Source organism: Chenopodium quinoa, unplaced genomic scaffold (genome assembly GCF_001683475.1).
Source record: "Chenopodium quinoa cultivar QQ74 unplaced genomic scaffold, ASM168347v1, whole genome shotgun sequence".
Lineage (NCBI taxonomy): Eukaryota > Viridiplantae > Streptophyta > Magnoliopsida > Caryophyllales > Amaranthaceae > Chenopodium > Chenopodium quinoa.
In genome coordinates this window covers 459768-478461 of record NW_018745105.1, presented here as the reverse complement: position 1 = coordinate 478461, position 18694 = coordinate 459768, and positions in this window count along the sequence as shown.

The following is an 18694-nucleotide window of genomic DNA, read 5'->3' as shown; positions in this document are numbered from 1 at the left end:
GGCGGCGATGAGGGAGGCGGAAAGCTACATTCAAGCTACCGACCTCTGCTCGCCTAGTAACCAGTCGGACTCTAAGAAGTCCGACAAGCAGAAAGACAGCCGGTCTGCTCAGCCGGCAAAAAATAAAGAAAAGAACAAGAAAAGAAAAGAAATTTGGGCGGTTAATGACGCTGACCAGCCGTCCCATAAGACAAAAAAAAGAGTTTAAATCGTACGTCCCTAAGTACGAGTTTAACAAGGACTGCAACTCCATCCTCGTGGAAATTAAGGACCGGTTGTCCCTAGAGAAGCCGAATCCAATGAAAATTTCCATTTAATCAAGGAACAAGAGCAAATTCTGCCAATACCATGAGGAGGTTGGCCATGACACCAACAACTGCTTCAGCCTACAACGGGCGCTGGACCGTCTGGCTGACAAGGGGATTTTAAAGTCTTACATATCTAAGTCCCCAGCCGGGGCAAAGAAGAAGAACAAGGGTCAGTCATCCAAGACTACCCCCCAGCCTGCTAGTAGCTCGGATACCGATAAGGAGCCGGTCTACACAATAGCAGGCGGGTTCTCCTGTGGTGGCCCTACCATCCGGGGCACCAAAAGCCATCTTCGAAAGATGGACAAAGATGATGATGAGCAGGCGTCTGCAAGCACCTCCTTCCCAGACGTTTTGATCACTGAGAAGGACAGGGGCAGCGTACGTTGTCCGCATGATGACCTGGTCGTCATTGAATGTAAGGTTGCCAACCAGCTAGTTGGACGAATCATTATTGACATCAGCAGCTCATCAGACATCATCAGCCTTCGGTTCCTGCAAAAACTGAAATACAATGTCAGCAGCATGCATCCGGTGACCCACCCCTTGGTTGGTTTTGGGGGGTGGGATGGTCTACCCAGCCGAAAGAATTGACTTACCCATCCGGCTGGGGGAGAAAGCCCAAGGACGACATATTGTCGTAAGATTCTTGGTCGTTGAGGAGTTGACCGCCTACAACATTATCCTTGGCCAACCAACTCTCAACGGAGCCAAGGCAGTAATCATCCCGTCTCTCATGCTCATCAAGTATGAGAGGGATGACGGCTCTGTTGGTTCCCTGAATGGGGATCAGAAGACGGCCCGAGAGTGCTACCTCTTAGCCGTCAAAGATACTGTGGCCCCAGGCGGCCAAGAACCAATAGATCTTGACAATGTCAAGGATGCCGACGCAGCCCCTGCCCCACCAGCAGTCGGGAAGAAAAGAAAGGCACCTCTGCTTGTGGAGGTGAAGAAAGAGAAAAAAATAGCAATCACTGACCGGTGAACAGTCAGACGAGCTTCGTCCCCAACCGGCTAGTGAAAATATTGACCTCGTTCTGGATAACAGCCGTCCAGAACGTACTGTAAAGGTTGGGACGGTTGCTCATGCTACCTTGGGTGTAAGCTTGCACCTTCTGCTGAAGGAATTCAAAGACATTTTTGCCTTTGAAGTGGAAGAGATGCCAGGCGTCAGCCCGGATCTTGTTGTCCACAAACTCGCCGTGGACCCTAAAAAGAAGCCCATTTGGCAAAAGAAAAGAAACCACGGCGAGGAAAGAAGTCAGGTGGCAGCTGCCGAAGTCAAAAAGCTGCTAGACGCCAGGTTCATTCGGCCTTGTAATTTCTCCGACTGGGTGGCCAATGTGGTCCTTGTTAAGAAACCAAATGGGACCTGGTGCATGTGTGTTGATTACACAGACCTCAACAAGGCGTGTCCAAAGGAAAGTTACTCGCTTCCAAAGATCGACAGTCTGGTCGACTCTACAGCCGGTCACGCCTTGATGAGCTTTATGGATGCCTACTCTGGCTTCCATCAGATACCCCTCTGGAAGAAAGATCAGGGGAAGACGGCCTTCGTCACTGATTTAGGGTTATTTTATTATACTGTAATGCCGTTTGGCTTGAAAAATGCGCCTGCCACTTTCCAACGGATGATTAATACGGTCTTCATTAATAGAATTGGGAGGAATATGGAGGCATACATTGATGACATGATAGTCAAATCCAAGCTACAGACGGATCACCTTGCTGATCTCCGAGAAACATTCACCACCCTCAGGCGGCATAAGGTCATGTTAAACCCAAAGAAATGCGTCTTTGGTGTTGAGTCTGGGAAGTTTCTCGGATTCCTGATTGATCAAAAGGGGAAAGAGGCTAACCCCGAAAAGATACAGGCGGTGATTGACATGAAGTCACCCCGTTCTGTCAAGGAAGTTCAGAGACTAACCGGTTGTCTGGCCACCTTGGGGAGGTTCCTCAGCCGGTCAGGCGACAAATGCCTTTAGTTCTTCCAAGCAATCAGGAAAAAGACCAGGTTTGAATGCTGAGACAACATTCCAGAAGTTAAAAGAACATTTGCATTCTCTACCTAGGCTGGTCAGTCCTTTGCCTAGGGAGACGTTGTACATGTATTTAGCCGTCTTAGATCATTCCCTCAGTGCCGTTCTCCTTGCTGAGCGAGACGGCGTTTAGCTCCCGGTTTACTTCATTAGCCATGTCCTCAAACATGCTGAACTCCGGTACCCCATGGCTGAAAATTTTTTGGCCTTGCTTTGTATATAGCATTCAAAAAGCTGAAGCCTTACTTTCTGGCTCATCCGGTGGTGATTTACACCGATCAGCCACTCAAGCGGCCAATGTCTACCTTGGAGTCATCTGGGAGAATGTTGAAATGGGCTATTGAAATGCAAAGTCTTGAAATCACTTACGAACCAAGAAAGGCAGTGAAAGATCAAGAGTTCGCCGACTTCATTGTTGAAATGACTCGTTCGGTGGCTCCGGATAACCTCGATTAGGTTTGGAAAGTGTACGTAGACGGGAGCTCTACAAAGAACGGCTGTGGTGCAGGCGTAATCTACGAGTCTCCTGAAGGGGACAGATTTGAGTATGCACTACGCTTCAAGTTTCAGGACTCTAATAGTGAGGCGGAATATGAAGCCCTGCTAGCCGGTATCCGTATGTGTAAGGCGGCAGGGGCCATAAAAATTGACGCCTACTCTGATTCACAATTGGTCGTTAGAAAGTATGAGGGAAAATATTAGGCAACTCATCCGGCTATGATCAAATACCTTCAGGCAGTCAAAGAAGAAGCTGGGACACTTGAGGAATTCCGTCTGAATCAAGTGCCTAGGTCGAAAAACAACCAGGCGGATGCATTGTCAAAACTGGCATCTTCCGCCTACCATGATACGCCTCGGTCAGTCTTCTGGGAAGTGCTTGAAAAAAGAAGCATCTATGAAGATCCCATTGGAGTTCTGGACCGAAGCTCAACCTGGATGGATGGCATCCGGACCTATCTCTCAGACGGTAAGCTTCCTGATTCGCCACAGGAGGCAGCCGTCCTGAAGAAGCGAGCTGCAAGCTTCGAGTTGAGAGACGGAGAACTCTTCAAGGCGAGGTTTCTTAAGCCTCTGTTGAAGTGTGTCACCCCAGAAAAGGGGAAGGAAGTTCTTAAAGACTTGCACTCGGGTTTCTGCGCCTCCCACATAGGCGGCAGGTCCCTAGCCGTACGAGCCAGACAACATTATTTCTGGCCTACTCTTGAGGCAGACGCCAAGGAGTTGGTGAAGAAATGTGATAAGTGCCAGAAATTTGGCAAACTTATTCACCGTCCGGCTACTGATCTGACGATCATCCACAGCCTAATCCCGTTTGCAAAATGGGGAATGGACATTCTAGGTCCTTACACTCCAGCTCCAAGCGGAAAGCACTACATCTTGGTGGCTGTGGATTATTTCACCAAGTGGGTGGAGGCTGAGGCGGTTAAGAATATCAAGACCTCAGACGTGATTTCCTTCATCTGGAAGAACATTATCACCCGGTATGGGGTACCTATGTCTATGGTTTTTGATAATGGACCCCAGTTCGAGACGCCTCAGCTCAAAACTTGGTTAGGAGATCAAGGGATCTCAAGTTTTTTTGCATCAGTCGGCCAACCCCAAGCAAACGACCAAGTTGAAGCCTTCAACAAACTAATCTCAGACGGTATTAAAAAGAAAATTGAAAGAGTCGTTGGCTTATGGGCCGAAGAGTTAATCCATGTTCTATGGGCCATCTAGACGACAGCAAAGGGGGCAACCGGTGAAACCCCATTTCTCATGGTTTACGGTGCTGAAACCGTCTTGCCCATCGAACATTACGAGCCGACTCTCAGAGTCATTCTATATGATGAAGAGGCAAATTGGGAAGCAATGCGCCTGGCATTGGATTCACTCCCAGAGCGCAGGGGCAATGCCGTCTTGCGTCATGAGATTTACCGTCAAAGAATGACCAGAGCCTACAACAAAAAAGTACGTAAGCGTCCTTTGAAATTTGACAACTTAGTGTTACGGAAAATGGAGGAAACGGTAGGGCAATGAGCTGGGAAAGCTGACTCCAAATTGGGAAGGCCCCTACCGGATCTACGAGGAAGTAAGAGACGACACCTACCACCTGGAAACTCCAGACGGCAGGCGCCTGCCTAGAACTTGGAATGTAGACAATTTGAAAAAGTACTACTACTGAGAATGTAAGTTTTTGTAAACAGTAAGTCAATTAATGAGAATTCAGACTTTGTTTGCAAAATTGTTTCGTTGTCCTGCTTGGGTAATACTCAGACGGACTTTCCATTTAACTTACTAAGTTTGATACTTAGCAAAGGTTATAATTTCTTGATCGCCTGGGTAATACTCAGATGGATCCTTTGTTTATTTAACTAGGTTTGATACTTGGTATGAATTGATAATTGTCTGTCCGTCTGGGTAATACCCAGATGGGCTTATCTGTTTAAAATAACTAAGTTTGACACTTGGTGTAAATTTAATGTTGTAACGATGATCCGATTAAAAACTAAGCACAAAAACGCTTAGTGGCTATACAACCGGTTTCAAACAAGACCAAAGGCTAAAATGGCCGGATGGTTGCTCATTTTATAAAATCGCCTGTCCCAACATGGACAAAGGCGTCCGGCGACACCCCTTCGGGTGCAATCGTCGCAGAGAACAGACCATTCGTCGGTTCTACATACCTATGCAGACGGCAAAAATTGAACAACCAAAGGTCAACTCATAGCCGCCCGACCAGAATGATCTGTGAAGAACAATCAAATTACCGAATACCGGATGCCCTGAGGCATCATTCGGTCACCGGCTGAAGTTCTCACTTAGGTTATTTATTCCAAAGTTGCACTTTGTACCCCAATTAGGGCAAAAGAATTGTGCAATGGCTATGCAATCTCTACCAAGACGGACAAACACGTCTGGCTAGTGACTGGAACGCCTGTTGGTGTACGGTTGTGCACTTGGTTTGGGGCAATCACTACTGTGATTGATTGACTTACAAACGTATCATGCTCTTTGCAGCATCAGACGTTCCCAAGTCAATCAACCAACTCCATTTGAAACCAACCACACAGCCGTCCAGGGGCAAGGACAACCGGCTTTTGATAAGCTAAGCTAGGTAAAAAATCGCCGCCTGCTTTTGATAAGTTAGGCAAAAATCAGGCATATATGCAAAAATGCAAAAATTGAAAAATTGAAATCCAATGATCAAAACCGACTCAGTCGGTACATTCATTGAGAGTCCACCCAACCAAATGGTTGTAGTGGATCAAATGTTAACCGGACCCCGTCCGGGAAAAGAGAAATTGTTAATTAACCCTGCTCCTCAGCCGGTAAAAACAAGAATACTCGGCACGCAGGCCAGAAAAGCAAGTTTTGGCATACTGCCGCATAATTAAAGAAAAAATAAAAAAGAGGGATTGGCATACTGCCGCTGAAAAATCACTTCTGGCCTGCAGGCGGCTCCTCCTGGTCCTCTTCCTCACCATCGGGGGAATCTCTAGTGATTCATCTGGACCAGGTAGTTTAGGTGCGGGAGGCTCATTGTTGGCGTTAACCCAGGCGTCGAAGGACTAAGGCTCTGGCTCACCTTTCTCTCTCAAGTACACCACGTCTTCAACGTACCTGTGAGCAAGTGCCCAGATGCCATAATCCTGGTCTGGATACAAGGCAGCCCAGGCAATCTTCATGCGGGCGTCATTATCCGCATCACTCTCAGCAACCAGGCGGTTTTGCTCCGCCTCCAGGGTTGCTGCAAAGTTCACCTGAGCCTGAGCAGCATCCTTCTCCAGTTTCTCGACCTTGCCAAGGAACCCCCTAATTTCTTTTTCTCTTTGAGGGGGAGGCATGTCAATAATTGCCTTTATTTTAGAGGGATCGATCTCAATACCACGTGTGCTCATTACGTATCCGAGTAACTTGCCGGAAGTTACTCCGAAGGCGCATTTTTGTGGATTCAATCGCATTTTGTATTCTTTTATGCGAGTGAAAAATTTGTGTTAAGCTTTTATATGTCCCATTCTATCTTTGGACTTTACTATCATATCATCCACATACACTTCTATCTATTTATGCATCATATCATGCAAGAGAGTCGTAGCCGTTCTTTGGTATGTAGCTCCTGCATTTTTTAAACCAAATGGCATGATTGTGTAGCAATATGTACCCCAAGGGGTAATAAATCATGTCTTTTCTTCATCTTCTTTTGCCATTAAAATTTGGTTGTAACCTGCGTATCCATCCATAAAGGATAACATCGCATGTTCAGCCGTGTTATCTACTAATATGTCAATATGTGGTAGAGGAAAATCGTCTTTAGGGCTAGCCTTACAAAGGTCCCTAAAATCGAAACACATGCAAACTCGTCCATCCTTTTTGGGGACCAGGACGATGTTCGCCACCCATTCTGGGTAATTACATACATGAATGAAACCAGCGTCCAATTGTTTCTGTACTTCTTCCTGATTGCTTGGTTTTACTGGTTTTGAGGTAGGGTTCAAGGGAATGGTATGTTCCATGATTTCCCTATTTATTCCAGGCATGTCCTTGTATGACCAAGCGAACACGTCTTCAAATTCCTTGAGCGTCGATATGAGAGTCGATCGCTCTTCCGTATTTAAAGTTAAGCCAATTTTGACTTCTCTTTTATTTTCATTGGTTCCTATATTGACTATCTCAGTTTCTTCAATTATAGGGTTCTTTTGTTCTCGTTCATTCATTAATTCAACCAATTTATTGATGTCACCATCTTTATTAGAATGATTGTTATAGCATTCAAAAGATTCAGGAGAAGGCATATACTCGGAAATAGAGCTCATATTATTAAATTCAAAAGAGAGTATATCAAGAGAAGAATCATTTTGGGGATCCTTAATCCTTAGAACTAGAAAATAAAGATTCAGTAATGGCCATAAGGCCTAAGTTTTTAGCTTCCCTAGAGAATATGCTAGATTCATCGTCTGATTCTTCGAACATCTTCCCTTCGCCTGTGATGATCTCCAATTTATCGCCTTTGTGATTGGTCCGTTTGAAAGATCTTCTCCATCCATGCTCAAAGGTTTCATTATAAGGGGTAATCAACGAGGTTGGGTCAAAAGCTTCATCTTGAATGGCATTCTGATTGGTCATCGTAGCGACATGATTTTGCTCTAGTCCAAATAGCAAGTTAAATGCTTGCCCATCATAGCACCCTGGAATTGGGCGTTTTGATTCAACGATTTTAAGATCGTCATTCGAGAAGTAGCAATCGTGGAATATTTTGAATCCAGGCTTCTTGATTCCTTCCACAATTAATGGTTCTGGAAAGTCGTAGCATGGGTAATCTTCTCCCTCCCTAATGAATTGTCCATTAAGGGTTCGTTGGTAGGATGGGAGTAAAGTGACTATCCCTTTCTTGTTGTTGTCTCTACGTGTTTTGCTTTTCGCATCGTGAGACTCTAGTTCTTCTTTGGTTGGTTTATATCCCAATCCAAAGGAGAAGCTTTTCTTTGGGATAGGAATTAAGAGGGATTTCTTCATTCCTATTCCCAAAGGCATCCCGGGAAAGTAACTACTCTTGAATAAGATGTTGTTTACTATCTTGGTAGAATATGGATCAAGCTTGAATGATTCTTCAAGGCTTTCTTCCATTTCGATTGTGTAGTCTATTGTGTAGATTGGCTCTGCGGAAAATCCCCACATGTCCTCTTCATCATTATCATGGTTTATTTCCAACAATGATTGGTCATTCATGGCTATTTTGAGTAGGGATTTAACTTCCGTCGCAATTAATATAATAGCGAGGGAATTTTCCGTCGTAGTTAATATTTTTGCAAGGGAATTTTCCGTCGCAAATAATATTTCAGCAAGGGATTGTTCCGTCGCAAATAATATTTTAGCAAGGGAATTTTCCGTCGCAAATTACCGACGAAAATAATTCCGTCACAAATATTGACCTTCAGCGAGGGATTTTTCCGTCGTAAGTTATTATTCAACGACGGATTTTTCCGTCGTAAATCTGCGACGGATAATACTTGAAAGTCAGATTTTCTTGCGACGGATGTTATTCCGTCGGTATTTCCGTCGCAAAAGACATTTGCGACGGAATTTCCCTCGGAAATTCTTTTTTTTCCTACGAAACGTTTTGCGACGGACAGTTACGACGGAATTCCGTCGGAAATGCTATTTGCGACGGAATTTGGCCTTTTTGCAAGGGAAAATTTCCGTCGCTATTTAACCTTATTCTTGTAGTGGTCATAGGAAGCCCTTGATAGTTCAACCTAATCATTTGATGAAGTGAGGATGGTATTGCACCAAGATCATGTATCCAAGGACGTCCAAGTAGAAGGTTGAATGTAGGTTTAATTTCCATAACATGGAATTCAACCATATTTTGAATTGGGCCGGTGGTAATTGGTAGATTAACAGTTCCACGCACCGATCTTCTCGAGTTGTCGTAGGCCCTAATACTTTATGTTGTTGATTGAAAGTCTTTTTCTTGATTAATGCCTAAATATTTCGCGGTTCGTAATGGGCATATGTTTACAGCTGACCCATTATCTACCAAAGTAAGAGGGATGTTGTATCCCTTGCACCCCACAATTAAGTATAATGCATTATTGTGGGTAGTGTCTTTTGAAGGCAAATCATCATTAGTGAAAATGATTGATTTTTCGCTAGTAAGAAAGCTAATGAGATCCTGAGGGATCGTGTTTGTGCTTACAGACAAGGCTGTTAGAGCATTCATAAGAGAATTCCTATGTTCTTTAGAAGTACTTAAGAGTTCCCAAATGCTAACATTCACCTACGATTGGCGAAGTTGTTTAACCAATGGATCTTCTACCTCAAGTGGAGGTGGTATTGTGTTTTGCATTTGACCTTGAGTTTGATTTTGTGTGGTCGAAGATCCATTTGGTGGTGGTGCTTGATAAACTCGCCCAGAACGAGTTAGATGATCTACCTCATTTGGATTAGTTGTAGGATTCACAAACCAACTTTCTTCTGGAGGCTTTGAATGTGCCTCCATTTCAAGATGTTCCATGAGTTGTGCTTGATGCCATTATTCATCCAAGGAGAGATTTGATAGGTCTTGTGACTTCCCAAGAAATGATCCCAATCAAGCGCTCCATTTGTCTTATTTTGTAAACAAGATGGAGGTGGGACAGCAACAAACTTAGAGACATATAAGTCTTGAAAGTCGCCCCCCCCCCATAATCCACATACTTCGTTAGTTGCCCCTATGAGTATTATGGCTAGAGGTTTTTCTATAGGTGTGATATAGTCCAATGGATTGAACGTGACTTCCCATATAATCCTCGTCAATATGAAACACCCCTAATGGGGATGTATTATTGTTAGGTTTAGGCGTGGGAATTCTCCCATTGTCTACTAAATCTTGTATTTTGTGCTTTAGGATGTAGCATCATTCAGTATCGTGCCCAATGCCCCTATAATAAGCACAATAAGCATTACCATCTCATTGAGGAAACCTTCTTTCTGGTGGAGTGGGTGGTGTTGGCCCTATTGGCGCAAGTAAGCTTTTTTCGCTTAATTTTTCTAGTAATTCTTTATAGCTTACAGGAAATGGTGTAAATTTTCTTTCTTTTGTCCACCTCCTTCTAGGATCATTATAATTGTATTGATTTGTATTATTATGTTGTGTGGTGGTCGCAAATACAACAATAGAGGATGATGTATTATCATTCCCCTTTTTATAGTTATTCTTAGGTTGATGATGATAATGGGGTTTATTTGCTTTATCTTTAGCAAGATCATCTTCAATCCTAGTAGCCATAGAATAGACCTTTTGAAAAGTGTCTAGACCAAGGTAGCATAGATGTTTGTTGTACTTTTCATGACAGTTGTCGATGAATTTTTGTACCAACTCGAGTTCAGGTGGCCTTTGGGCAAGGTGGGCCGCCTTTTCTCGCCATCTACCATAGAAAGCAAGGAAACCTTCATCGTCGCCTTGCTTAAGCATTGCAAGCTCACGTAGAGTCGATTTGAACTCTACGTTACTCTCATATTGGGTAATGAAAGCTGAAACTACATCTTCCCATGTTGTTTTAAATTTTGGATCCAACCCATAGTACCATTATCTCGCGGTTGGGTCTAAAGATAAAGGGAAAGTCAAAGCATAGAGCTTAGGATCAACTCCCTTCAATGACATGGTGCCAGTAAAACACATAAAGTGGTTTTGTGGATTATTGGTCACCTTAAATATTGGCAAGTCCGTAGCTACGAACTTTTCTGGTAAAGCAAGTCCTGAGGGAGGAGAAAACTTTTCTGCTTCGAAGTACTTGTTCCCCATGGTGGAACGAAGAAAAAGCTTCTCTAACGACTTTTCTTTGACGAATAATTGTTCCACCTTTTGTTGCAAGTCTAGAGCCTCGACATTTTTCTTTTCGGCTTTTTCAAGCTTCTTGATTCTTCTTTCCTTGGCCTCTTGAGCCTTTTCTTCTCTTAATCGAGAAATATCTTATTGGAGTTGTTCGATGGTTGACATTGTTGTTGGAATAGGACTAGTTGTCGAGGGAAAGTGGTTTGAAAGATGTGGGTAACTTGATGGTAAACGTAGAATACGAGCGCCAGGGAGTCTTCGTTCCCAAGCTTGAGAACCGGCCCTAAATGAAGTACGAGAGGATAAGTGAATCGATAAACTTGTTTAAAAGAAAAGAGGAAAAAAAAAAGAAATAACGCAAAATATATTCGAAAGAATAACATCACCCTTAAACAATTCTCCGATAAAGATATTGTTTGAACGAGTCGGCTTGTTTTTTTTGAGAAATCAAATCGACTCATAACAATGGGCGTGCGCAAGAGATTGAGTTGCGCGCGGATGTCGCGCGCAACCAAATTAGTTGCGCTGATTGGGGTCGCGCAACTTATGAAGTCGCGCGCGCCACCTGCTCGTAAATATTTTTTTAATTCAAGCGCTTCTTTTTTTTGTTTTGTCATCGTTTTTTTTTTTTTGATTTTTTTTTCATGTTACCCTTCGAATATGACTCAAAATTACAAAGAGACTACTTTGTAATTGGGAACCTAGACCGAAAAAAAAAGAAAAAGAAAAAGACTATCCTAACACGTTGCACATAGTCACATAAGCACATAAAGCATATCATAAGCCAAAATTCACGTATTGTCGTTCTAAGGTCAAAGAGGCTTGGGTGTCCAAAGGTACCATATCTTAAAAAATGATGCACAAATCAGTCACTTAACGTGTTGACTCATGACATCATCCTCCCAACATTTTGTTGGTGATATTGGTAGGATGATTGTTATTGATTTCGGGATAGAAGCCTGGTGGTTGCGACCCCTAATCAATGAGCCAATCCCCAATGGTTAAAGTGTGCTATACTTTGCATGATGCAATGTTTCTTGTTTGGTTTTTACTTTTGCGCAAAAGGAAGATATTATGCATTCGAATCTTGCTCTCTAACTAGAGATTATCCAAGTTATTCTCGTTACAACCCATAGGCAACCTAGTGTTGGAAACCTTGGACCGTAACTAAGAACTAATCATGTAACCTCTAAGTCCCCAGTGGAGTCGCCACTGTAAGGAGGGTGATACCCATCGTAGGGGGGTCCTTCCTTAGATGCCCATGGACATTTAAAAGCCTAGGACTTTACACTTGTTAGGGTGTATTAGGATTTGAATTCCTAACTGTTTGGGAGACCTTGAATTAGAAATGATACTCTCATCACGCTTTTTTGTAAGAAACAAATAGGAGTCGCCAATGAGTTTTAGGAAAACTCATAAACCTCGTTCATGCCTTTCTTCCATGTGGAGTTCATGAAATAATTGGCACGAATCATAAGTTTACCCATGCCCAAATTGGTCTACATAAACTAGAACTGAGTTCGGGAGCGAGGGAACTAAAATAACTTTCCTTTTAGGAAGGAATTGCTATTCTAGCCCTAGTACGGCCTCTACTAGCTCTTCCTTTTTTGCAATTTCATTACCAAACAATATATGCAACGTGATACCTAAAACTAAGTTAGTTGATTTTATTTAAACACGTTAATTTACGTAGGAATTACATTGCAATGTCGTTATTCTTTATTTAATCAAATTCGTGAAAAGAACAAGAAAATAAACAATATTCGCCTAGGCTTAAGTGATCAACCAACAATTAATTATCCAATTATAATCTTTATTTAACGCAAGATACTATGTGAAAATAATTAATTAGTCCTTTAAAGATGATCAAACAACACTAATTAATTAATTAATTAAGGTTTCTTCAAACAAGAAAAAAAATATGATTTATCTAAGTGCTCGAGAATTTACCACTTCTCTTTGCTAGATCTCCTTTTAGAACACTTATGGACAACTTCTTGTTGGGGAACCTCCACCATAGTAACAAAAGATTAAGGGGTGAGTGATTAGGACAATAGGGTTTAGGTAGCACAAGTTCACAAGTATTTCGCTAGAGTTTTTGGTTATTTTCTGTGTGTTTAAGCCTCGGATTAAGCCTCTATTTATAGGGAATAAGTAGATTTAGGGTTTTGAAAATTCTGTCGCAGCAGGTGTCGCGTGCAACAGGATTAGTTGCGCGCGACATTCTAGCGCAAGTGATTTAGATAACAGCGCAATTGATTTTCTTGCGAGCGGCTTTATGGTAAGATTCGATTCTATATTTTTATAAAATTCTGAATCTTTCGCGAGCGCATCTTTGGAGGTTGCGCTGAGTGTCGCACGCAACTGAATTAGTTGTGCGCGCCTACCTAGCGCGACTGATTGAGGTGCGCGCGGATTTTCCTGCGGCAGCATTAAAATTTAACCTAGGCGCTCCTAAATTCGTCATTATTAGGTTTTAAGCACGGGCTTAAGTCTAATATTGATCGGATTTAGTTAATTGGACCTCGTTTTAGCTTTTTTATTTAGTTTGGGCTAGTTTTTGTGTTTTGTGGCTTAACCAGTTATCCATAAGCATTCTCCACTTCGATCCAACACAAGATGGTTTTATTTATCGTCATTGCACTTCTTGTCGGGACGAGAGGCCAAAAGTAGATGTCTACACCCTTGCTATTAGCTAGTGATAACCCTAAGCAACAAGCAGTATCCAAAGACACCTGATGAGCAAGAATCAGATTCCATATGCTTCGCTTATTAGATCTATCATGTATGCCATGATATGTACTAGGCCAGATGTATCGTATTCCTTGAGTGCTACGAGTCGATACCAATTAGACTTGGGAGAGGCGCATTAGACTGCGGCCAAGAATATCCTAAAGTACCTAAAAAGGAACAAATATAAATTCCAGGTATATGGTGGCTCAGATGAATTAGTTGTTGAAGGTTATACCGACGGAAGCTTCCAAATGGACAGAGATGATTTCAAATTACAGTCTGGATACGTGTTCTGTCTAAGTGGAGGAGCTTTTAGTTGGAAGAGTGCTAAGCATAGCACAACTACATTAACTACAACTGAAGCCGAATACTTGGCAGCAGTTGAAGCGGCTAAGGAGGTATCTTGGATTCGTAAGTTCGTAGGTGAACTTGATGTTGTACCCTCCATCAAGGGTCCAATAGCCCTCTATTGTTACAACAATGGAGCTATTGCTCAGGCTAGAGAGCCAAGGGAACATTAGAAGGTCAACCATGTCAAGCGGCGATTTTACATGATAAGGGAATGGAAGTCAGAGGGTGAAATCAGAATTTGTGAAGTTGGAACAGACGACAATGTAGCCGATCCACTTACTAAACCTTTGCCTCAAGTGAAGCACAACAAGCACGTTGTGGCAATGGGAATCAGGCACGTTGGTGATTGGCTTTGATTTCCCTATTTAGTGTTTTAATTAATTTTGAACATTTTAATGTAAGACACTACGATGAACCATTCAAGTTTGGAGTAATTTAATTTCAAGCAATTTTATCACTCCGTTTTTATTTAATTGTGGTTTAGAATTAAATATTCCGTCCATTCGATTCTGACAATATTCAAAATAGGGTATCAAGACCAATCTTAGATAAAGAAACACCTATTAAGTGAACATTATATATTATAATCGAAAATTATCCCTAATCGAGGTCATTTAAATGATGGACAATTAATGACACTTGAGATTAGTGTGTAGTTTGATTTATAGCACCCTTTCTTGTGCTACAAGGACATGATTGTCATAAATAATTTGCACAGGTTTTGGTTTAGAACCATACTGGATCGACCTATGAGATTACTTTAAGAAATTTAAAAATTGTCATAAGTATACTTCTTATTATGGCTATCGGAACCTCTTTCCTCCACCATGAGTATTGTGAATTCTCTTGTTTGAGTACTAGCCCGCTTTAATGTTAGTCAAATGTCTAACGTACATGGGGATTATAACTGCAATACTCGGGTGGCTAGGTCCTCTTAGTAAAAGAAGTTGACAGTACAAGACTGGGAATGTCCTCTACTAACAATATGGAACATGTCTTTGTTGTTTACAAGCCCTCTCGAAGAGCGAGATCGACTGTAAAATGCATGGTCATGCTCAGATGGATTTCAAGAAATTATCTGTTTATTGACAGTTGAACTCGGATTTTGAGAAACACTTCTGGTCATAATAAGGATGAGGAATAATCTTACCTTATAGTTCATGAAGAGACATTAAGTGACATAGGAAATAAGCTATACACAAAATCGCACTTGTCTGGAAGAACAAGTGGGAGATTGATAGGGTGTCCTTTGAACAAGTGTATTATTCCGATAGAGGTTTCGGAAATATTAGAAAGATAATTATTCAGTGAGGTCAAGTGATATTAGAATGCCTAGTTAGAGGTTGCTTCCGATCAGTAATATTAATCAATAATTAATATTACAGCTTAATCTTGATTGAACCGTTTGGGTCACACCCAAGAAACTAACTATCCAACACTACGAATTAATGTAACACCCCCAAATCTCCCTCTACGGAAATACTAGTATAATACGTATAATTATACTGTAGAGATAGACTTAGGCGTATTACCGCAACGTGATTACGCAAGGCTACTCAAAATACTTAACTCAACAACAAAACTTGCAACGGAAACTCAACTTTCTTTTATTAATATTTATAAAAATAGTAAAATTGTTATGAGTGCTCAAAAATAAAGACAAGACCAACATTCCTAAACTAGGTGAAGCAAATCCCGGGACTCCCATATGCTCATTCATGACTCCACCTGAAAATAGTCAACACTGCTTACCATTACGGTAAACAAGGCAAACCAAAACAAAGAGGAAATACGAATTAGCAAAATATGCTAAGTACGATAAGTGCAAGATAGTGTAAACTCAATTTATTTGCAAACATGCTTCTAAAACCAATTCCAATAATTAGTCCAATAAATTCAAAACTCATGATTCAAAACCGATTCTCAATATTCCAATATCAATAATCAATAAAACCAATACCAATTATTTTAAAAACCAATTCCTCATATTAAAAACCAATTCCTCATAATAAACCAATAAAACCAATTGAACCAATTAAACCAATTCCTCTCCCAAGTGTGCACACCCCCCAAGCTAGTTTCCTTATGTTACAAGGATATTCTTGAGAAAAGACGCGGTCATACAAAGTCCAAGGCCTTATCAATAAACCAAATCCGCATAGTGGGATTACCAACATGCTTAAAAAGAATTAATAATTATAATTCAATGGTTCAACAAATCCTCTTTTAAATCCAATAGTTCCAGTATAATTAAAAATCCTTTTTTTTCAATTAATTCCACATGCTTTCAAAATCAAACCATGTAAATAAATACTTGAGAATAAAATCTCATAGTAATAACTTTTCAAAATCAACAACTCTTCCTTGAAAAAAAACCTTTATTTAATTCAACAAACCTTTTAAAATTAAACATGATAAGTAATCCAAACCATTCAAAACATGGTTCAAAAATCAATCGTTCAAAATAATTTTATTAAAATAAATACCTTCAAACATAATTTATTTCAAAATCATAATTCAAATCAATTTAATTCAATCACCAATCAAATCATGTAAAACATGTTATTCAAACCAATCACTTTCAAAGGTATCTAGCCACCTAAACGTACCTTGATCCTTGCTAAAAAAAAACCACACAAAAAGAACCTCAAGAACCTTGATCATACACACCCTACAAATAAATATAACCTTAATCAATATAAGGTTAAAAAATAATTAAAACCTCCAACTATATATACATAAACCTTTTAAATTAATTTCTCATAAACATCATTAAAAATCTGATTTTATATAATTAAAACTACTAATAATAATTATTTATAAATCCCCCATAATAATAATAACAGTTGAATAAGAAAAGAGAAGAAACCAAGGAAAAGAGAAGAATTGGATTTGCGTTAGAAAGAATAGGAAGAACTTGCAGAGGCTATAACTCCTTTGATAAAAATCCGAATTGGGTAATTCTTGAGCCTAACCTCAAGTATGTTTTGAGAGGAACAATATTCTGTGAGACATCAATACCCCAAAAACTAACCAGAAGTTTCCGAAAATTAGCTTCAAAGATAAACGGGATAATTTGTGTAAAATTGAGGAGAAGAAAAGAAGAGAATTGGTGTGATGAATGTGAGAGGTATGAAGGGGTATTTATAGGCTAGATCATGCAAGAATTATGGCAAGAGAATGTGGGATGAATTATGGAAAGTAGGGTTTATGGGATTACTTGGAGAAGTGAGTAAAAGAATTAAGGAAAGTTTTGATATTAAAGAGATTGTGTATAATTGAATATGGAAGGTATGTATGTCATGAAAAATATTAAGGAAATTAGAATTACTTGGGGAATAATTAAGAAGAATAAATGGCAAGAAAATATGGTGATTAGATATTAAAAAGATGGAGAATTAGAATTAAGGAAAATAGAAGATTTTGGGAGATAATTAAAAATATAATTTTACCAAATAAATTCCCCCAAAATAATTCATGAGGGCCGAAAATATTGAGCTTACCATAGCTCAAATATTCGGAATCCTATAAATATATTTAGGAAAATTTTGCTCGGTTTTTAAGGAATAAAAATAATTATATAAAAATATAGAATAAATACATAATTAATTAATTAATTAAATACCAATTATTTACCAATAAATAATCAAGAAAAATCAGATTTTTCATACATGGAAAATCCGAAAATCCTAAATAATTAATAAAATATTATTTTCTTTAATTAAAATTTCCGAAATATGTAAATAATCCGGTTTTTAAAATAGGATAAATGGACAATATATCTTATCCAAAATAATGATTAGTTTTCAAAATACTTTTGGCGCCAACATTCAAATACGAGTATTATTTTGGCTCCAAATAATAAATTTACTAAAATACCCTTTTTATAAAAAATACTTCTTAATTAATTAATTAGAAAATACGTATGAAAATACGGGGTATTACAATTAATTTGGAAGGAATCAATGAGTCGCTCGAGTTTTATGAACATTGACGTCAAAAATCGAGCTAGGAGTGTCGAGACCGAGCGTCGCAAGTCGAGTCGAATGAATAAAGACGAGACGATAAAATCTATATTTAATCAACAATTACCCTAAACATTGGAATTCCCTAAGAAAACCAAGTGCTAGGTGCAAATGGTGTTAGCACGCAAATGCTAGCAATGCTAGCAAGCATGCTAGCACGCACAACAGCTAACAGCTTTACACGCGCAACAGCTAGCAGCTAGCGTAGCGCTAGCGTGCTAGCACGGCTAGTAGTAGGCCTCGGTCAGCAGCCCCCGTATGTGTGCGGCTTACTGGGCCGAGCCTTCAACCAACCCGCACGCGGGAAGCGCATATAGCAGCCCAGCCACGCACTAGGCCACCAGATGGGCGTGCCTTGGTGCGCAAGGCTGGCGCCATGTGGCGCATCGTGGTTGGGTCTGTGTGGCATAGGTGTGGCGGTTTGGGGAAGCTCGGGGAGGAAGGAATGGTCCTCTCCCCTTGTGGTCCTCACCTACCCTATCCCTCCACGTTGCCACTTGGTTATTAATTATTGCCTTGATATTTTCTTTTTAGTTTTTATTTAAAAATAAAATGAGAAATTCATTTTCCAACTCTCCCACATTGATGGGAGATTGGAATCCTCATATGACATTCTCTATAAATACCCACCTTGGGAATTGGAGAACTTCACTTGAGTTGGAACTCAAAAAGGCATCTCCAATTGTGTGAAAACCTTTAAAAACACATAAAACTCGAGTAGTTGTTATTGGTCGGAACTCGACTAAACACAGAGTTAGAGACCATTTGGGCCGAGGTTGCGGGTGGACTATCATTGGATGTCTACGCGCTTACGAGACTCGGCTTTAGAAGTAAGAGCTCGTCGAACGAGCGAAGCACGCGTCAAGGGTAAGATGGTTTTTTCACTCTATCTTGTTATTTGTGTATTTTAGTTATATTAATTGTAAGCAGGTCTTGGGGTCG